The following is a 23,417-nucleotide window of genomic DNA, read 5'->3' on the forward strand; positions in this document are numbered from 1 at the left end:
TGTTGGCTGAGAGGTGAACCAGGGATTCTCAGATAGCATCGTCCCTTGAATGGGCTCAGGCATTTATTCTGGTTATGCTTAGGAAATATCCAGACTTTCTTTAGACAAGCACATTTAAGACAGAAAAATAATTTTGTGCTGGCATTTGAAGAGGAAAGATACCTTGTGTTAATGACTTCAAGATATCCTGGAAAAGGCATCAGATTAAATAATATATTTTCTAGGGTCATAGCTGTTAGAGATAGAGGGGTCTTTGTAGACATCTGATGCAGAAGTCCTGTTTCCTTGCAAGGAGAGCTTTAAAAAGGCCCTTGAAACTGAAATAATGGGCAAGATATTTTTGTGGGTACTTGTTTCTGGTTTGTATATTTATTGTTTTCCTCAGATTCTCAAAGGGTTCTGTGACTTACAAATATTAAGACTCTAATCTAAATATCTTCATATAACCCTTCTTTCCTTCCTTCTGATAGTAAAGGCAGTGCGGTCATCTTTGCCATGAACTCACCATTCTCTTAGTTTATAAAACAAACAAACAAACAAACAAAACCCCTAACTTCAAATACAGTAATGGCTTGAAGGAGATTGGTTGTGTCAAGCCCCTTTCACCCCAATTATTCTTTACTCTGCTAATTCTCTTTGGCATGTCATGGCTGCTCTGTCTTCCAGAGCCTGAAACTCAGAACCCTTTTCAGAGGTTACACAGCCAAACCTGGTTATAAAGTCTCATGAATTTAATTTATAAGCAGCTTGTCCTTTTTGCCATCTATATACTGCCCTTTCAGGAGTATTCTTCTTCCTTCCCTTTCAAGACCGATACAAAAAACCAAAAAGGTACTGGGTAAGGAAAACCTAAACTAGAGAACATGTATTCCTAGTTTCCCAGATTCTTACTTAAAACTCTAACTGAATGTGCATGTGCTTATCAAATTTCTATAGGTCAGAAACCTCCATTTTCTATTGATTAATTAATTAATTTCTTCCTTTTAAAATTTCATTTAACAAGCTTACATTATGCTAGGTCCTAATGACACAGTAGTAGATAAGGCAGACATGCTTTTTTTCTCATACAGCTTTAGTTCAAAACCAAACTTCTGTTTAGCCTCTTTGAACCCCCATTCAAAATCAGGTGATTAATGAATTCTGTGTTTCTAAAATGAGCAAAATAGTTTAGCTCTCCTCTGAACAGGGCCTTCATATCTGTGCACTATCTTGCTAAGTAGCTTCCAGCAAATTATTTCATATTTCAAGTTTTTATTAACTGATAAGCATGTGTAATAGAGATAATAGTAATGCTATGTGATTTTAATGACCAGAAAGTGTCCTAAAAATACATAGTACTAAGCCAGTTCCAGGTAGTAGGGGGACCACTTGAAATCTCATTTCCATCTGGCTATTTATGCAAACGTTTAACTTGTGTTTTGTCCTCTTTATGTATATTTCCTTTGTTGCTTGCAGGCCTCCCTGATGCCATTATCTGCTGTTTTGCTTGAAAATTGAGCTTGTCTCTTTGAAATATGTTATATAGTGTAAAAAGTGTAAGCAAACTCTGACATTAAAATCAACTTAAGTAGAGACAAACAAATGAATATAGATGGGGTACTTTGCTGTTCTTTCCCCTGGCTCCCTCCCCCGGCTGCCCTTTGGCTGGGATGTGCATCTCTGACAGAGTCATAATTCAGTATGTGTTCAAAGGCTACAGATTCAGCAGTAAGCACTTAAATGGTACTGTAAGTGATATCTTAACAACTTCTGTTAGGCTTAAAAATGAATCCTTGTAGAGACTAATATATTGTACAATTTTTTAAAAAGATGAATAGAGAAAATAGCCTGACTTTAATAGAGTGCTCTTCCCATAATAGCTGGAATTTGTGATTCACCAGCATACCCACATAATGGTTTTTGCAGTAGTAGTACTGCAGTTTAAGGAAATCTCTTTTGTCTAGGCCTCAATTAATTAAAATATATGTTTAACTAACATAAAAATAGGATTCCAGTAGGAAAAATAATTCTTTAGTATTTCTTGAAGAGTTTTAAAATCTGTGGCAGATATATTTCTGGGCATTGGTGATCTTATTTTTTTTTTTTTTTCCACTATGCCGAATATAGCCCTAAATACTGATTGCCACAGAGATAATGCCTGGTACAAATGCTTGCATCAAATGCTCATGAAAGTTGGCAAAGGAGGGCAAGCGTCCCAGGACAAATGGCTGGCTTTCCTTATCAAGTTAGGAAACCACCTGACAGACTACATGGTTCTTGTCTACTCCAATAACCTTAATTGCATTTGGGAAACTTGAAATGAGGCCATGAAGAATACACAAGAACTTGGTGACTGTGGGCTCCTGAGAATAAGGTGTACTATTTCTCAGTGTTCTCAAGGATAATCTGTAAAACCTGATCACATAGGCCTTTGTTCTCTAATGGAGGGTTGGAATCAGCTTTAGCTAAGTACATATGCATGGGGAGCAGCTAATAAAAGACCTCTTTTGATTGCCTTCATCTATCTCTTCAAGTTTTTCTTTTTCTTTCTTTTTTTTTCTCTCCAAGAAACTAAAGCAATAGCTGTATTCTGTAGCCATGTTAGTGTCCACTTGCAGACTTGAGATCCAAACAGGTCTATGGAATTTTGTTAAAAGCATATCAAACCTATAACCTTGGATAAAGGAAAAAGTTAGTTCTGAGACTTGTGTGCATTCCTGAGACAAAAGAGAAAATGTAGAAGTAGTGACACAGAGTAGATATGTGATCTACACCTGATGTAGTGATACAGAGTAGATATGTGATCTACACCTGATGAACAGTACCTAATATCCCCCCTTCAAGTGTAGAAATGGACACAAAGTAAGTGACTAGAGCAAGGGGTGGATGAATAGATGAAGTAAGAATTTTCTGAGCTCTCTGCTCCCTGAATGATATGAAAACTAGAAAGACTAAAACTAGGATTAGAAAATCTAGAGCACACAAAGAAAAGAAGGTCTCAGAAATATTACAAAAATAATTGATTGCTATAAGCACTTTAATTCAGTGACTTCAAATTGGTGTCCTACTAATTGGTGCTAATTAGTGCTAATTCCAGGATTTTCTATGATAGGAAAATATATTTTACCTTCATATTTTTAGACTTATGTTGGACTCACAGGGAATCATTTTTTGTTCAGTTGACAAGTCAATAGCATTTATTGAGCATTCATTGTACACGGAACAACATATTGTTCATATAATTTTGTCTGGGAAACTGAATGTGAAGTTTTCTGAGAGGAGACACAGATTCAAGTTTAATAACATCAGGGACCTCATTAAGAAGCAACTTCACTGATTCTGTGGTTCAGCTACAAGGTCCCAAAGCTTGTGTTAGAATGAGGCTTCCTTATATTGCTTTGTTACTTGGGCTTCCTCTTCTTGAAGCTAAGTGGTAAATCCTATTCTACTGAAGCAGCTTCATTTTAGCATTGGTTTTTTCTTTTCAACAGAAGTTCAATTTCCACAGGAAATTTTCTTTAATATGGAGAAACTGTATCAAATTCGGATCATGCTTATAATCAGATTTTGGGATTCAGAGCAGAACTGTTTCTGCAAATAATCTTTGTTTGTCAGGATATGTGTGTGACCTTTTCTCAAAAGATTTAGTTGGTCAATTCAAATTTTCCCTCTTTCCCTGTCCTGTCAGTGCTCCTTCTACCTCTCTGTTCCCATACTTATGCCCCAACTACTCCTTTGCTATGGGTTAGAACACATAATCTCTGGGTAGAGTGTTTATCACTTCTGATGGGTATCTGGCATCACCAGGAGAGTGGAGGAAAACAGTCACAAGAATGATAATGTACAGTTTTCTAGCGTGAAGGGGGAAAAACGATCCATGCAATTTACTTGAGTCTTATACAACTCTGGCCATTTGATGTTCAAAAGCCCACAGCAGACCTGGCTTTAATCTCTACACATGTAGGTTTAGCTGCAGTTCTTAGCATAGCATGGGTTCAAAGGGGAGAAATACAATACCCAACAACAATAACAACAAAATCCAATACATGCTTAGCAGGTCTTAGCAGCCCAGAAGTGCTAAACAGATTGTTTTACATGGAGATACAGGCTGGGAGCACCCCATTAGAGAGAGATCCAAGATAAGAACCATAGCGTAGGCAGAAACATGCTGCTTCTGTATAGCAGGTTTATGGCTTGAAACATCATGGAATGAAACATCACCAAACATTACAGTCACCTTCACTGATTTACATGGCAAACCCACTGTGATTTGGCAAGAATAGACCCCATGTGTATCTTCAGGTCTCAGCTGTTCTGAATTCCAGATGTAAACATTGTTGGTCATCATGAAGTGTGCATGGTTTGTGTTTGCTTATATAATGGTGTAAGGTGCTTTCCCCCCTACTATCCTGGATTTTTAAATTGAGCTTTATCTCTATAATACTTTCCACATTTATTCCCAGCTGCCTATATCTCTCCTCTATTACATATTGCCAGATCAGCAAGTTAGAAGTATTGGTTAATTGCAACAGCTGGTGCATTAATGGCCTTTGGGTTCATTTGTTTGGCAACAATTTATGGGGGAATGAGTTATTGTTCTCCATAATACATTTTCAAATATTCAAATAGCATTGTCAGAATAGCTGCATTAGTTAACTCCAGGAATTAAGAAATGATTTCTTTTTAGGTACCAGATTTCAGAGTGGGTTTGTTCTAGAGTAGCTGTAGACCATAAGGTTTACCACTCAATAAAAATTATGCCTTTGAAGACTGACTTATTCTCGGTATATGTTTAACTGTAATGCTGTTTTAGAAGTAACATTAATGCAAAATTAGAATCTGAGGTGAGTTTTTTTATTTTAATTTTTAAATTTTTTTCAGATAATTTATACACAGTTGGAGACCAGTTTTCAATAATTTTTTCCATTATTAAGTAACCACCATATAGGTTGGAGAATAAGTAGTCATGTGTAACTGCTGACTTGCCCTGGGCACAGCAAGTTATACCTAGGCACAGCCCATGGGGCCAAGGAGCCTCTGTATCTCTTTTCTTTCAGAGTTAGCCAAGAAGAGCACAGGGCATCCATTTCCTAGACCCATGGCAGGATGGAAAAAGAAACTGCCATTCAAACAATTATAAATCTGAGTATCTTACCTGGACAACTTAAGTGAATATACAAAAACAAAACAAAACAAAACAAAACCCTCCTTTCTTTTTCCTCCCCACCCCCAAGTTATTTAGCTTTTCAGCCTAATGAGTTTATTTTGGTGGTGATTTTCAGAAATTTTCCAAGTAATATATCAAGATAGCTCTAGTTTATGCAGAAATCCAGACTTCATATTCGGGAATTGGACTTGGGGACCAATTGCATCACTTGCCAGCCCTGGGACCTTCAGCAAATCACTTCATCTTCTTTCTAAGCCTTAGTTTACTTACAGGCCAAAGGGAAACAAGACTTTGTTTCCCACAGCATCACTGTGAAAATTAAAAGCGTGGTATAAATGAAAGGTATTTTTGTTGTATCCTCCAGAGTTTGCTATTTCACATATAATGATCTAAAATAAAAGTTGATACAATTATATAAATAATATTTTCTACTGATTGATGATCTCTTTCCAGTTTATATTTTAACCCATGGGTTAGGATTTTAGATTAGAGCTTTTATAACTTATTGCTATTGAACAAATGTAAGAGAAAAGACACAATCAGGAAATCAAAATAACATTCATTCACATACCAACTCATCCATTCACTGATATGTATTATGTTCCTACAATGTGGGAGGTACTTCAGTGTAGAGATGAGTATGATGAATGTCTTGCCTTTACGTAAAGACTGGCATCAATGTGAGTAGCTGTGATGTGAAAGGGGCTATAGTCCATGTATGTTTAAAGCAAAGTACGGTCTTAAAGGAGAAAGACAACTCTGTCTGGATAGAGGAATGAGGTAGTGAGGACGAGGTTGTAACAGGCTTGAATAAGGTTTCTTATTCTCTAGTAGCCCATGGTCTAAGAGAAGCGAATATACACTTAATTTTAACAAAAAGGTGATCAGTAAAGATCTGTACAGAAAGATAAAGATATGAACATATGTACCAATATTCACTTGGAGAACATAGAACAGTGAATGACTGGGGAGGGCGGAAAAGGCTTCGCTGTGGGTAAAATAGCTCCAAGAATGCTTTAGGGAGGTTCCAGTCTTTCCCAGCTTTGTACCAAACACTTTACATACACGAGCTGATTCCGTTATTATAGGCAGTGTTGTCTGCTGGTTGAGAGTACACTTTTTGAAAATGCTACAAATCCTGGTTTTTATCCTAGCTTTTCAGAACTTACCATTTGCATTACTTAAGACGTTTAGCCTCTAAACCTTTTCATCTGTACAATTAGGATCAACATACCACCTCTTTGAAAAATTGGCATTTGGATTAGTCAGAGTGTAGACATGTAGGTAAAGCAATTAGTCCAGTGCCCAGCACATAGTAAACCCTTGATATATAGTGCATTATATGGTTGTTCTTGTTGGAGCAATAGTGTCAGTAATAGAACTAGTAGCAGTAGAAGGAGTGGTAACAGTGCAAATATATGAGGTCAGTATCATTAGTCCCTTTCTAAAGACAGGGAAATCAAGTCTTGGCTCAGTTGTGGAGCTTGCTCAATGCTAGTAGTGACCAAGCCATGATTAGAATCTTGGTTATCCCACTCCAAAGTTTAAGCTCTTAAATATTGGAGGAAGTTAATATCTGACTGGCTCCTGAAAGAAAAGGAATATGTCAAAAGAAATGAAGATGAGCACTGTTTATCGGCTCGGAGTGCCATACTGTGTCAATTGGAGAAGAAAAATCCACATTTTAAGGATATTTGTTCATAATATTGCAAACCAGATCCAAAATAGGAGCTTAAAAATTAGCAGTTTTATGTACACAAGGAACCTTTGTGTTAACTGAGCGAGTTTGTTAATTTCTTCCTTATTGTTGGGCATGAACCATATATGAGTCAGCTTTAGCTCCTCTAACAAAATACCATAGACTGGGTAGCTTAAGCAACAGAAATCTATTTTTCATCATTCTGGAGGCTGGCAAGTTTAAAATAAAGGAGCTGGCAAGGTAATTTCATTCTGGGGTCTCTTCTTTTGGCTTATGGGTGGCTGTCATCTTGCTTTGTGCTCTTGTAACCTCTTCTTTGTTCACACATAGGAAGAGTAAAGTCTCTGGTATCTCTCCTTTAAGTGTATTGATCCTTCAAATCAGGGCCTCCACCCTTATGACTTTTAAAGTTTGATAGTTTCCTTAGGGTCCCTATTTTCAAATACAGCCATATAGGGAGTTAGGGCTTCAAAATAGGAATTTGGTGGGGACACAATCATTGAATCTATAGAGAGAATTTTGTCACACATTACTAGTCATACACCCAGAAGTAGTCATAAGAAGATGTAAAAAGTGGCTACTTTGTATGTATATAAGCATGTATATATATATATTTTTTGGCAGCCATGTTTCCTGATGAAACTGTTTTTCAAATTCACAGTGTTATAGTTTCTTTTTTTGTTGTTCTTTTTTTTTTTATTATGTTATGTTAGTCACCATACAGTACAACATTAGTTTTTCGATGTAGTGTCCCATGACTCATTGTTTGCGTATAACACCCGTGCTCCATGTAATACATGCCCTCTTTAATACCCACCCCCGGGCTCATCTGTCCCCCCACCCCCTCCTTCTAAAACCCTCAGTTTGATTCCTGGAGTCCATAGTCTCTCATGGTTCATCTCCCCCTCTGGTTCTGCCCCCCTTCATTTTCCCCTCCCTTCTCCTAAAGTCCTCTGTGCTATTCCTTAGCACAGTGTTAGAGTTTTATCTCTTTTCTTAAATTCGGAGCCTATCATTTTAGGCGTGGTATGTGTCATTCTGTTCCAGTGTAAATATTTGATCTTAATGTAAGTGTCAATCCCTACCTCCAGTTCAACAAAACTGTTAAGAATAGTCATCCTCCTCTTGCAGGCTTCCTTGCTCCGCTACCTTGGGGCCTGGTCTTGCAGAGTAACGGAAGTTCTCAGAGGATGGAAATACTGTGGCATGAGCTCAAGCTTGGTGTCAATAGACCTGTGTTTAAATCCTGGATGACTAAGTGTCTTTTTCATGACCTCAGTTTTTTCATCTACAAAAAGAGATATTATTTCCCTGTTGGATTGATATAGTAACCAAAAATAAGTGGTAATTATTACCATCACCAATTGAGTCAAAAATAGTATTCTCTTCTTTCATGGAGGAAGGGGTGAGGGATCTGGAGTTTACAAAAACTTGTTATTTGGGGGGTTTAAAAAAATGCTAGCTTGCTGAAATTTTGATCTCCTATCCCTGTCCCCCAAAATACAGCAATCTGTCAAGTATGCCCTCACCCGGCGGCCAGTTTTAACCTGCCTTTACTTAGGAGGATCCTACAGCTTTTTGCCAGGGTTCAGCTTCTGCTTTTCACATCTTTTCCCCTGCTTGTAACTGATATACCCAATTAACGACGTACGGTACCTGGCACTGAATATCTTCTCTGACCGCATTCCCTTAGCTATGCCCCTGCTCTTTTTCTCTGACTCATCGTTACTGACAGATGCTCATAGTCAGCCAGGAGTTGGGCTATCGTCCCTGAAACTTTGTGCTGTATTTTTCCTTCTTGCCCATGTTTGCTCCATATTTTGCTTGCTTCCTTCCACTGTATAGTCTCCATTTTATTCCCTTCATGCCACAAGGCCAGTTCCATGCTGTGAGGTATACTAAACCTCTCCTGGGAGCCAACATGAGCTGCTGCCGTCATTGTTGTGAATGCATATGTTTGGAGAAAAAAACATCTATTTCACAGTGAAATACTTGAAAATCTATAGGAAAATGATAATGCATGTGTAAAAAAGTGGAAAATGGACTTCAGGACAGCAATTTTACTTTAAAATATATCTGCGGAAGGTAAACTAAAAATAAATGAATTCTAATGGTTGATTTTATCTCAACAGCTCAAGCTGTTATGTAGCAAATATCGATACTGTTAGGAATACCTCAACGTCACCTTGGGCTGAGCTGGTTGATACAGCATACTCCAAGGTGCCAAAAAGGACATTGATCGCTTTGGGTGAGGAGGGACTTTTCCTTATCTAACTGTATAGAGTTTGCATGTGTGATTGGCATATATGACCACCCAACCAGTCACTCAGGGACAGATGTGTTCATTGAGTCCTATACAAGAAAATATCATACTGGCTGGGAAATGCAAAGATAAATAAGACATAGAAATCCCTCTCAAGGATATTACATAGAATTTAGTCTGAGAGATATTTTGTTCTACACAGTATAGAAAGTGATGCTACAGGATTTTGCAGAAGAGTAGTTTGAATCATTTCCTTTTGAGAGCATTATTTCTAAGCCTTGGGCAGTTAACAACAAACTTTTAATCTGCAATTGGGGTAGGCCTCGAGAGGAGTGGTTTGTTTTCTGCTTCATGTAGTGCTGCCCGAATTTTTTGACTGGGACCGGAGGATCCAAGGCATCTTCATGTACATGGCTGGTACCTTAGCTGGGGTAGTCTGGATTGGCTTGCTTTTCTCCCTTATCCTTTGTAGTCTCTCCTCCTCCACAGTCTCTCTTCTCTTCATGGCCTCTTTCTTTACATGAAGATGTCTTTACAGGCATACGTGGACCTTTCAAGTATTTAATTTTGCTGGGAGCACTGGCTTCCCATAATTACAGATAAAGTTTGCTTTTTTTTTTTTAAGATTTATTTATTTATTTTAGAGAAGGAGTGTGTATGCGTTTGTGGTAGCACATGAGCAGGGGGATAAGCAAAGGGATAGAGAGAATTTTCGAGCAGACTCCCTGCTGAGCACGGAGCCCATTGTGGGGCTCCATCCCAGAGTCCTGCGATCACAACCTGAGCTAAAATCAGAGTCGGCTGCTTAACTGACTAAGCCACCCAGGTGCCCCGAGATAAAGTTTGCTTTTAAGCTCAAAATTTTTTCATAGTCCTTGGTTATGTAATATTACGATACTGGCCAAATGTTTACAAAATTTTCCAAACTTGAGACATTACCAAATTATGAATCTTGTGAGGATTTTTTTTGTTTTAATTTATTTATTTTACAGACGGGTTTTACCTACTGGAAACTTAAAACTAGTAAGAGAAAGAAGATGTGTTCATGAATAACAGCTGTGGGGATCATAATTAAGGGCTTATCGAAAGGAATCACTGTCTTTCAGAAGCATATAAGAAGGAGCCTTCATGGAAGAGACTGTATTGAAAAGGGATCTTAAGAAAGTGGTAGGATTTCCACAGGTGAAGGTAATTAGAGAGAAAACCACTACTTTTACTACACAGATGTAAAGACATAAGCAGAAGTGTGAAAACAAGAATCAGATAAAGCAATAATAATAATGCTAATATTTATTATTTGTTGAGTATTTGTGATGTGGTGCTAAATTAAGCCAAGGTGTTCTAATACTCTTTAATACTTATTACACCCTACAGGAGGAGAGGTATTATTATCCCTGTTTTACAGAAATACAAACACTGATGGAGTGCCCAGGTGGCTTGTTGTTAAACAGAAATACAAATACTAGCTCAGAGAGCTTTAATAATTTGGCTGAAGTCTAACAGGTACGGGGTGGAAGTCCAGAAATTGTGTTCATATTTGCCTGACTCTAAAGCTTGTGATATTTATAGGATGTTTATGCTGCACAAGTCAAGCAAAGAAAGTTCCAAGAACGGGCAGTGGTCAGCCATGTTCACTGCTACTGAGAAGTTACAGAAGAAAACTGAGAACTGACTTTGGAGATGATAGCAGGGAGGTCACTGTTTGCTTTCAGAGGGTCAGTTGCAGAGTTTTGTTAAGGCTAAATTCTTGATACAGTAGATTCCAGAGAAAATGGTCAGTGAGAAAGTGGAAACATGGATTACAGATAATTCCTTAGAAGAATTTAACTGCAGAGGGAAGCAGGGGAACAACACAGTACCCCTGGGCAGTGATTTGGAATGAAGGGAAGGATATTTGGCTTTACGTTTTATTTGTTGATGAGAATGAGCCAATAGAGACAGAAGAAATGATGATATGGAAAAGGAGATTGTTAGAGGATCAAAGACCTTGAGTTGGTGGTGCTGGCTGGGATCCAGTACACCTGTGGAAGGGTCATCTTGTAGACAGGAGCAGTGATAGCTTCTTGTAACCGAAGAGAGACAGAGGACCTGGGTACAGATGCAGGCTGATGTTTCGGTGCTGGGAAGATAAGGCCTTTTCTGACGTTTTATTTTTGGTGAAACAAGAAACAAGGTTATCATTTGAGAGGATGGGCAAGGGTTCTAATTAGGAGTGTAGGATGGAATTGCACAGAATATGTTGCATTCCCTGTCTTATTCTGAAGATCACAGTATGAAGTATGGGCTGCTTGCCTTACGGAGGAAGCACAGCTGCAGTAATAGAGAAAACAGGCTCAAATCAGCAATGTTGAGAGAAGAAAATCCTACCAAAGCCTGGAGATCATCTCCACAGACACAGATCTGAGCAGCCCAAAGTGAAATGAAAAACAGATCTCAAAGTATATAAATCATCATAGATCCTGACAGTTAAACATCCATAAGGCAGCAGGCAGGAAGAACCGAACCTGCTGGCTCCAAGAGAGTAATTGCCATGTGATTCTCAAGTTTGTGTTTCCATACAAATATAGCTAATATAGTATTGTTTGAGTTAGGTGACAAGTTCTGTAGTAGCCTTGGAGAAAGGGTTGGAGAGGTGAAGAAAAGCAGCTAAGGGGCTTCTAGCGATAAGAGAGATAAAGTACATTTATCCTAAATGAAGAAATAAAACAAGGAAATTCAGAAATAAAACAAGGAAATTTCACTGAAAACAAGGAAATAAAAAAAAACAAGTGTAGCTATGAAATAGAGGTGAGATTGGATCAACTAGAAGATTAAACAAATTTTTGACACAAGTATGCATTTACAGTCTTTTAGATAGTATTCTGAAAGTCTACACTCATCAGAAATTTCTTTCTTTATTTTGACATTTAAAACTCATATAAATCGGTTACATAAAATTAGCTTACATGTAACAGTCGCTTACATGGTGCTTACAATGTGTCTGGTGCAAAGAGATTTACATACTATTGTACTCATTTACCAGGAACAACTCTGAATTACATATATTGTTACTATACCCATTTTACACTTGAGGAAACTGGAACATAGAAACCTGCCAGAATCACACAGTATGCAATGAGTAGAGAGCTAGGCTATAAACCCAGACTAGTTTTGCCATACTGCATGATCTACTAGTTAAGGATTATTATGCGATAGGCATATTAAAATTAAAATCCTGGATGAGGGTGCCTGGGTGGCTTAGTGGGTTAAGCCGCTGCCTTCTGCTCAGGTCATGATCTCAGGGTCCTGGGATCGAGGCCCGCATCTGGCTCTCTGCTCAGCAGGGAGCCTGCTTCCCTTCCTCTCTCTCTGCCTGCCTCTCTGCCTGTGATCTCTGTCTGTTGGATAAATAAATAAAATCTTTAAAAATAAAATAAAATCCTGGATGAAAAAATATAGAAAGTGGGGAAATAATTGTACCAGGAAACTAGTGCAAGGGCCACTAACCGGATCTTTGAGTTGCTTAATACTCAGGATGCAAACAGGACCAGGATTCGCAAATCTGCAGATTGAGCAGGACTGTTGCCTATGGGATCCGTTATAATAGGAACCAGTTTGTAATGTCACATGATGCATGTTATGCTGTCTCGTGTCCTGTCAAAATTCATATCTTGAGGTTTTAATCCCTAGTACCTCAGAATTTGACAGTTTGGGGACCTAGGGCCTTTAAAGAGGTGATTAGGTTAAAATGAGGCCCTTAGGTTAGGCCTAATCCAATCAGACTGGTGTCCTTGTAAGAAGAAGAAATTCGAGATACAGAGAGACACCATATATGTGCACATACAGAAGAGAGACCACGTGAGGAGACAGCAAGAAAAATGGCCTTCTGCAAGCCAAGGACTGAGGCCTCAGGAGAAACCAAACCTGCTGACATCTTGATCTTGGACTTTCTGCCTCCAGAAGTGTGAGAAACAAATTTCTGTTTTTTTAAGCCACCAGCCGGTGGTGTTTTGTTATGGCCTCTTGAGCAAACTGATACAATGGAGTTGTAATTTTGGAACAAAACTGTTTAGGTGGACCGCAGGGCAAAAGTAGGGATTTTGACCAAGTTTGTTCATCAGTGGGCTGTGTAGGAAGAAAGCTTTAGGCCAGATTATCACCTCTGTAGAACCAGACAACCCCAGCAGCTATCCAAGTATGACAGCTGAAATCCAATGGTGATTTCATGTTATCTAAAATTTATGTACTGGCAATTTTCCTCTGCACATTTCAAGGAAATCTGGGAAAAAAGCAGAAGACACTTTCACATTAACCGAGTGACCCTGCATTATATGATTTTCTTTGCCCCCCCCCAAAAAAATTCAATGACTTTTTAAAATCTCTGCTTTTATTGTAGCTACACACTTTTGTAAAAGCAACTTGCAGAAACATGTTCTAAAAACTGACATTTTCAGGTAGCTCCAGGCACTGCGTGGGGCACTGAAGCAACCCTCTAGGCACGTTGACCTCAGCCTTTCCCTGCACCAAGTTCCGATCCCAGCAGGAGATTTGAATTCATTATGAAAGGGAATTCAGCTTTCAGAACTGGGTACCATATGTCTTCCGTGGTGATAAGGTTGACATTTGCATCCATTGAAAATACATAAGTCAAGTCATTCTTGTGCTAATTCTCCCGGGGAAGAACCTGCAGCTGACTTAAATCCAAGGGCTGACAGGCTGTAGCCCTGGGATCCTACAGGTTTTCATATCAGCGCATCTTCCAGAAGGTGTAAGGCAGTCATCCCTTGGAATTTTGAAACAGACAATAGACAAAGAGGTAAAGGGAAGTTAAGGTTTTTGCTTTTTCTTCTTTGGCTCTCTTGGCACACACTGCTCACATAGAGACTTTCCGTTCTATATAATTTTCATTTGTTTCTGTTTATTATTAAATTTCTCTATCCCAAATTTTAAAAAATCTGCTTGTGCTCTGTGTTAATTGAAAAATGTGTATGTTACCTTATATCAGCACAGAATTGACAAAAATGCATTTGCTGAGGTTTCTCATTGTTCACTACATTCTATCAGTGATCTATTATGACTTTGGAGTAATAATTTATGAAAGGACCTGAATGAAAAGTGAGTGACAGAAATAATTATTATTTTCTGACTAATATGACCTTGATAAATTTAAAACATTCATATTCAATTACCAGGTATGAATAAGGACTATTAATGTATACTTATTTTTAATTGATATTTTGTATCTTAAATGTACTCAAGTTCTTGCTTTATTATTTATTTGACTTTGATCAAACCACCATACATCACCAATCACAGTTACTTAATACATACATAGTCCTGCAAACAGTAGAAATAATAGTTTTAATTATTTAGTGATCAGTTATACATCTTGGATCTTTGGACAAGAATGTAATCACTTAACATTCTCACTAGAGGACAGGTAGGGAGGTGGGCTTAATACAACTTTAGTTCATTAATGTTTATTGGATATTTGAATGTCTAAGACTTCTTTTTTCTTAAAAGAAGATTATTTTATTTATTTGACAGAGAGAGATCACAAGTAGGCAGAGAAGCAGACAGAGAAAGGGGGGGAAGCTGACTCCCTGCTGAGCAGAGAGGCCCATGCGGCACTCGATCTCAGGACCTTGAGATCATGACCTGAGCTGAAGGCAGAGGCCTAACCCACTGAACCACCCAGTGCCCCTGTCTAAGACTTCTTTAAACACTTAAGTTATAAGGAAAAAATTAGCCTTTATTTTGTCATTTATTACCGTCTTTTCATGCAACCGTGCAAAAGATTTTGCATGTACAAAAATATATAAAAGTGTAGGGTAGTGGGAAAAACAAATGGGAAAAACTCAAGAGAGCCTGACTTTTCATCTTGTTTCTGCCGTTGATTTTCTATGTGTTCTGAAACAATAAATAAGACTTGTCTCATTTTCCTCATTTATAAACAGCAGCAATACGACCTTTGCTATCTACTGTTTCTTGTGATTTCAATTAGCTAATACAGAAGAAAGCATTTAGAAATGTTATGTAAGTATTTTTTACTATTAGTGGAGGTTTGTGCATTGTTCAGCCTGAATGGAGAGTTAGCCAAAGCATGAAAAGATTTTTTCATAAGTATTTTTACTGCAGTACAGAAACTGGACTCTGCCTGATTACTTTCTCTGTATTTTAATAACACTCTTATGAATTAAAAAACTATATTCAATGAGTCTCATTTAATTTTGTGTACATCTTTTACTGAGCAGGGTGCCTTGGTATGGTAGCTACTTGATAGAAGACTGGATGCATTTTAAATGAACGAATCATCGAATAAATGCAGATATTTCCAAGGTATTTGATTCTTTAAAAAAGGAAAGAAAAGTAGATAATATTGTAAAATAGGTTTATGCCATATCATTTAAAATGAGCATTGAGGGGTGCATGGGTGGCTGTCAGTTGAGCACATGATTGACTTGATTTTGGCTCATGTCATAATGTTAGGGTTGTGAAATTAAGCTCCTCTTTAGGCTCTGTTCTCAGCGTGGAGTCTGCTTATGATTCTCTCCCTCTCTCTGTTCCTGCTCACACTCTCTCATACATGCTCTCTAAATAAATAAATAATCTTTAATAAATAATTAAATAAGCATTGATTCCCAGTAATAATATAAACTGTGAAGGAAAAAAAAAACCTCTCTCCCCAAATTATTTTTCTCTATTATTTTAATTTATGTGTCATTTGACAAATTACCCATCATTGCTATTTCTCCTTGTCATACTCTTAAAAGAAAACATGTTTAGCCTCCACCGTGAGACTCCTTGGATGTGCAGCTGGAGCACAAGGGGCTGGAGGCAATAGGTAAGCGTGAAAGACTTTCTAAAAGTTGTAGCGGCGTGTAGGCAGCCCGGAAGGACATGGGATTGAATATGTAAGACAACAAACATCAACCTAAAACTGAACGGACCTGTCCTGATCAGGTTTAAAATTTGAAAACAGAGCTTTCCTTAATGTAATGGAAGATTCAGGAGATGCTCCGTCCTTCTGTCTTCCTTTTCTCCCTCCTCCTTTTTCTTTCCTTTCTTCTTTCCATTCCTCTTTCCCCCCTTCCTTATTCCTTCCCTCTTTTTTCCTTCCCTTCTTCCTCCCTTTTCCTCTCCCTCCACCCATCACTTCCCTCCTTTCTCTTCTTGCCCTCTTGCCTTCAGCTCTTCGACTTCTTTTTACCCCCTTTCTGGGTTTATAAATGATTATCATTTTCTGATATTCCATAGCTATTACCTTTTGCTTTCAGAGAAATAATTTCTCTGCTTTAGTAGAAGAAACAATGGGGAATGGCCTTATCCATAATTTCCTTTGATCATCTTCTTGCCATTGATATTAAGGTTTATCAACATTTCATAAGATATTACGTTTCACTCTTTTTTTCCCCTTATACTTAGGTCATTGACTAAATATAACAGGTATCATCACCCAGAAAATATTGAATTGTGCCAGTAAAACATGAATTTAAATAGCTATTTATGTCACAAAAATTACTTATCTTTTTTTTCCCATGATAAGTTAGCCTGGAAGGTATATTTACCTAAGAGGACATTCTGCCTATGGCAGATATTTTATTTCAATGGAAACGATAACTGGAGTTTTGAAAAATTACTTATTAGCTAAAAAGTATTACAGATAATACTGTGAAGCCCTAACATTTTGTGAGGAAACATATCAGAACTGATGTGGGAAACAAAGGCAAGAGAAAAATCAAATTTCCTTAGTACCTACAGCTCCTTGGCACGTCCTTGAAATAGGCAGAGCAACGTTCCTCTAGGAACTCAACTGCCTTGATGTTAATGCTTTGCTAAGGGCACGAAACAATCTTAGCCTGACCCCACAGGATCCTGTAAGTCTACTTTAACATATAAAAATTTCTTTAGAAACATCCTTTATCTCTCCCACGTTGGATACTTGTTGGCAATCATCCTCCAAGCATATGGCCCACTGACAGACATCTGAAGAATCTCATGTCTGAGTTTTAACTAAACAGTAATAAATGACCTTTTTCCGATAATAGCTAGCCTCCTCAGGATCCTGGGAACCTTGTTTCCAAAATACCTTGGAGGCTTGAGGTATGCCTAACCCCATCTCAACTTGAAAGTATGTAACAGTCACTTATCACAACCCCAATGCAGCTCTTTTTGCCCATGGGTCCTGTCCCATGCTTTTTTTTTTTTTTTTTTTTTTTAAGATTTTATTTATTTCTTTGACAGAGAGAGAGAGAGATCACAAGTAGGCAGAAAGGTAGGCAGAAAGAAAGGGGGAAGCAGGCTCCCTGCTGAGAAGATAGCCCAATGTGAGCTTGACCCCATGACCCTGAGACCATGACCTGAGCAGAAGGCAGAGGTTTAACCTACTGAACCACCCAGGTGCCCTGTCCTGTGCTTTAATAAAACCACTTTTTTGCACGAGAGATGTCTCAAGAATTGTTTCTTGGCCATTGGCTCCAAATCCCAACATCTTCCTACATCAAGAACCATATATGGGGCATCTGAGTGGCTTAGTCATTAAGTGTCTGCCTTCAGCTCAGGTTATGATCCCAGGATTCTGGGATCAAGCCCCACATCGGGCTTCCTGCTCAGCGGGAAGCCTGCTGCTCCCTCTCCCATTCCCCCTGCTTTTTATTTCCTCTCTCTCTTTCTCTCTGCCAAATAAATAAATAAATAATCTTAAAAAAAATACATATGTTGGATGTTTCAGCCCTATTTTTTCATGATTCTATTCTATTTTCATTGTTTGGATGATGCCTGTTCACACTGGGGAGAGCTATTTGCTTTACTCAGCCCACCAATTCAAATGCTGATCTTTTCTAGAAACACCCTCACAAACACACGGGTTACAATAATATGTAACAAGACATCTGGGCATCCTTTGGCCCAATATAATTGACACATAAAATTAACCATCACGGTTATGTAATCTGCATTTGAACTATCAGTGGTACAATGTTACCTTTATAAAAAATTTAATTATAAAACTTTATATAATATCTCTATAATGATATTTCATAATAATTGTATTTAAATTGAGTTTGTAACATTAATTTTTCTGTAGCTGAGAAATGTAATAAATATCTCATCCAAGACTGGCATTAGAATATTTTATGCACATCAGATTTTATTATTTCAATGGTTTTTATTCTGGTTGCTCTATGCTAAACTTGCTTCTCTGAGTTTATTATCCATTTCTCTCTCAGTATATGTATGAAACCGTTTCCTTGTCCATCAATATAACCTCAATGTAATGAAATTTTTAATTAGTCTCTCCTATCTGAAACCATGGTTTAATTTTCTTCCACTGTAAGATTATTTCTTTTCCCCAAATATAGATGTTTCTGGGACTCAACTGTTTGAAATATGTGTGTCTTTTAAACCTAAAATACAGATTGTTTCCCAGCCATTGTGCATTTGTGCCATTGCATACAAATCAAGGATATAAATTTCTCAAATCATATGTAAACAGCTCATTAATGTAAAGTATATAACTATATGCAAATTGACTTATTATAAGGGCTAATAGTTTGTACAGGTATTAAAATTAAAAAGTTTGAGCTAAATGTGTTTTTGGACCATCAAATACTGTGCACTACAAATTATCTTTTCTGTGAGACAGATTGACCTGACTTATTTTTACTTTCTCATCATGACTTTTTATTAATCAATAGTGAAATTTAGTTAATAGAAATAATAATTCACTGCATATTCCCACAGTCCAGTTTTTGACCATAGCATATACTGCATTTTTCCTCCTTGTATTTTAATTTAGGTTTGTTTTCTTTACTGAATTATAAATCCAGTCTAAGAGGACCAGGCCTTTTCCTTTGGTGCCCCTCTTAACATTTCAATTAAGTGCTTAATGACAGATTGTTAAGTATGAAATTTTGAGGGGTCTTGTAAGCTAACAAGTTAAAATACAGCAGAAACATGAGACCTCTGGATCATAGAACAGAACTTTTACTCATAAAACATCTTGTCCTGTTCTGACATCTTGGTCTATGCAGGCCATTTGGTAAGAGCCAGATTTGCACCACAGGAGAAGAATTCTGAAATATGAAACTTGGAGTTTATTTGGGGTGGCTGGCGTGTCTGCCAATCCTCCCTTTTGGAAAGAGAAAGAAGACCTTTGGTCTGGAATGTAAACAAATCCTCTCTGAGAAGATGGAGAGAGGGTACCAATCTACTATCCTGCAATGTAAGCAAATGGATCTGGGAAGATACATCTTTTTTCTGTCTTTAGGGTTGCTATTCAATCATCTTTTATTCCAGGCGCTGGTGCCTTTTGCTCAGAAAGCAATAATCAAGCAGAAACATGGCAATATTCATGGAATATTTTCTCTCAGAACTTATAAGGTGACATACAATGTATTGTCCAAGTTGGGACACTTTTGAAAGTGAAAAGAGTATCATTAATTTTTTTTTTTTTTTGCCAGAAAAATATCGTGAAAGACAAAGGCTGAGAAACAACTTCAGATACAAGAAGACAAGAGAGATGCCACCTAAATTTAGTGTGTGATCTGGCAATTAACCATCATGGCCTTACCTCAGGGATAAGACTTACACCAGTGCTATTTGCTGTGAGAAAAGAAATCTGTCTCTGATCCAGAAGATGTAGTACATGCATTCAGGACAAATTAATGAAAATAAAATTTAAAAATCCAACAGAAATATATTAGAAGTTCTATAAAATAAAAGGTATGAGTATTCTGTAAACACAGAAGAGAGCTACTACCATTCTTCAGAATTTGGTTGAATCTGAAAGACATACTCGTTTGACAGAGGAGGATCCATAATGGTTCTCAGTTTTGTGTGTGTTTCAGTTGGCACACGTGGCAAGTTTCACTCTGTAAATTTATGAAGTGGTACCTGTTCATTTCTCCCCTCATTCTGAAGGATTATTTGAGAAAAACAACATAATAACGATGAACATTTTTTCATGTGTCTGTTAGCCATTTGTATGTCTTCTTTGGAGAAGTGTCTGTTCGTGTCTTCTGGCCATTTTTTGATGTGATTATCTGTTTTGTGTGTGTTGAGTTTGAGGAGTTCTTTATAGATCTTGGATATCAACCTTTTGTCTGTAGTGTTATTTGTGAATATTTTCTCCCATTCTGTGGGTTGACTGTTTTGTTGACTGTTTCCTTTGCTGTGCAGAAGCTTTTGATCTTGATGAAGTCCCAAAAGTTCATTTTCACTTTTGTTTCCTTTGCCTTTGGGGACAGGTCTTGAAAGAAGTTGCCCTGGCCGATGTTGAAGAGGTCACTACCCATGTTCTCCTCTAGGATTTTGATAGATTCCTGCCTCATGTTGAGGTCTTTTATCCATTTCAAGTTTATCTTTGTGTATGGTGTGAGAAAATGGTTGAGTTTCATTCTTCTATACTTAGCTGTCCAATTTTCCCAGCACCATTTATTGAAGAGACTATCTTTTTTTCCATTGGGCATTTTTTCCTGCTTTGTTGATGATTTGTTGACCATAGAGTTGAGGATCCATATCTAGGCTCTCTACTCTTCCACTGGTCTATGTATCTGCTTTTGTGCTAGTACCTTGCTGTCTTGATGATCACAGCTTTGTATTAAACCTTGAAATTAGGCAACATGATGCTTCCAGCTTTGTTTTTTCTTTTTCAACATTTCCTTAGCAATTCAGGGTCTCTTCTGGTTCCATACAAATTTTAGGATTGTTTGTTCCAGCTCTTTGAAAAATGCCAGTGGACTTTTGACTGGGATGGCACTGAAAGTATAGATTGCTCTGGGCAGTATAGACATTTTAACAATGGTTATTCTTCTGATCCATGAGCATGGAATGCTCTTTCATCTTTTTGTGCAGAGCCAATCAGACCAGAGTCTGAATCCCACCTGTGGAAGATGGGACTTGTTAATTAAAATCTGTCAGTTTCAGTGTCTTAAAAATGGAAAGTTCACGTTTAACTCAAAGAGTTGTGGGAGAGGTAAATGAAATAACCCATGTTAAGTGCTTAATGTAGTGTTTAGAAATACCTGGCCCTAAATGGGTGTGTCTTCTCTTTCTTCTTTTTAGTGCTTTCTTCGACCACTTTGTAAAAGACCATCACAATTATAAAATTGAGTAATTGAAGGACATGTGTCTGTTATTTACCTATCTTTGCAAATATTGCATTCTTGGATTGGGGTTTTGTACATGTTGATCTTATGTTGGGAATTGACAGCATATAGTGAGCATGTACAGAATAACCTTGCTTAAGCAGGTAGCAGTAGATGAGGAATCTTAAGAGAACCACTGGACTTGGAAGCCTACTTTATTAGTTACCTATATTCAGGATTATAAATAATCTGAGTGTTTTAGCCACATTCTAAACTCTTCAGCTCAAAACAAATTAATAGGAGAGACCATGCCATTTTACTTCATTCACAAATGTGTACACTTTATTGAAATTATTTAAATATTGTAGTGAAAACTTTTCCCTTTGAAATTTATATAGATTCACAATCTAAAAACATAAGGCATACAGATTTCTCCAGCTATTTGCTTTGTAAAATATCTGTTTTCACTTCCAGAATGATCACTTTTTAGTGGGATAGTATTGTTTGAAACGGAGGCTAGCTACCGCAGAGCTGTGAAACCCAGACTTCAGGCACTCTTTATTTCTGAAGCTAAGAACTACTAGGCTTTCAGGGTGCATTTGAGTCATGTTTGGTTTATAATAATAGGAGCTGAAAGTCATTCATTCATGATCTTCTGATTACATTGGCTGATCTTTGTTTCTTCTCCCACCATTGTTTATAGTGTAACAGCCATGGACATAAATATTCCCATGAATGTAGAAGATAGTCATGTACATATATTGATGGAGATTAGAAGGAAGACCACTAAGGGCAGTGTTCTCACTCTTTTAGGAGCCAGTCAGATATTAACTTCCTCCAATATTTAAGAGCTTAAACTTTGGAGTGGGATAACCAAGATTCTAATCATGGCTTGGTCACTACTAAATTTTTTTTAAAAAATTGTTCTGGTATAAATTAACACAGTAGGCATTATATACCAGAACATACACAAAGTACATATGATAAGCAGGTTTCATCATATGGATTTTCTTCCTAGAAAAACTACTTAGCTTTATTTTATAAACTGAAACCATTTGCTAAGGCTTTTGAATAGCTGGACAAGATTTTTCTTCAGTTAGTCTTGCATGCGTGCACACTTAATCAGATCATTCTCTAGTAGTTTACATGAATTTGCATAGGTAATCAGTGTATCATTGCTTGTACACCTTATATGTCTATAATTATGATGACTGTTCTGCCTATTACAACCATATTAAGAGTCCATATAATGAATTAAGTAAGGTCTCCTATTGTGCAATTCATTAGCAGTACTCCTGCTCCAGCCAAGTACAAGAAAAAACAGTTTGGGGAAAGGAACTGACTGATACATATGGATGTGGTCATTAGTTTTATAACAGGCCTAATCTTTAAAATGTTTTGTCAAAGCAAATGTTTCGAGTCGGTAAATCCTGCTATTTCAAGGGCATTTCCTCGTATAGAAATGGCACATTTTGCCTCCACCAGTGGTACCACATTGAGAGGCCTCTCCTGTCTGCTCTTAAACCTGTTTATATGAGCAAACAATTAAATGTATTCGAATAGTAGACAAAGTAGAACATTCAAAGGTAAGCAACACTATAATCCCTGAGTTTGTTTTCCAAGGTCATATTTGTCTATCATAATTTTGCCTGGTGGATCAATATAATCTGAGTCATTTCTATGCAGTACTTGGTAGAAATTTTGTTTCTGTTACTTCAGCCCCTTGATGTTTCCATCCAGCAGACCCTTGACTCTTAGACAATTCCCCTGAAGCTTTTTCCTTGTACATATCTCTTCTGTGATGGTCCCAAACTCTGGGGTGTTTTCCTCCCAAGTTGGTACAGTGAAATTGGCATGTCCAAATTATAGTTAAAGGACTAATTTCTATGATGATCTCAGAATTCGTATATATTAGTAAGAACACAGACATCATGGTAGAAAATCAGCAAAATAAAAAACGAGCAACTCATAGAAAAATTATAATTTTATTAAAAGAGGCTCAATGTTATTTATAATTAAACAAATGCAAATTAGAACAACAGTGTACTTTTTTTTTAACCTATCAGATTGGCAAACACTCGAAAAAAGTATAATAATACCTGATACTGGTGAGTATGTATAAACAATAATTCTCATAAACTGTTGGTGAACATATAAACTGATGTAACATTGTCTTTTATTTCTTGGGTTTTTCATCTTGTAAAACCCAAACTCCATAATAACAACTCTTTATGCCCCCTTCCC

General features: G+C 37.4%; 1 long non-coding RNA gene across 1 annotated transcript in view; it reads left to right on the plus strand.

Annotated features, from left to right (window-relative positions):
- LOC116588800 overlaps window positions 1-19,770 on the plus strand; it is a 318,200-nt gene extending 298,430 nt beyond the window's left edge. The window contains exon 5 of the long non-coding RNA XR_004285091.1: window positions 19,548-19,770. This is a non-coding gene — a long non-coding RNA (uncharacterized LOC116588800). The remainder of the gene's footprint in view (window positions 1-19,547) is intronic.
- Window positions 19,771-23,417: the final 3,647 nt, after the last annotated feature.

This window comes from Mustela erminea, chromosome 4 (genome assembly GCF_009829155.1).
Source record: "Mustela erminea isolate mMusErm1 chromosome 4, mMusErm1.Pri, whole genome shotgun sequence".
Taxonomy (NCBI): Eukaryota; Metazoa; Chordata; class Mammalia; order Carnivora; family Mustelidae; genus Mustela; species Mustela erminea.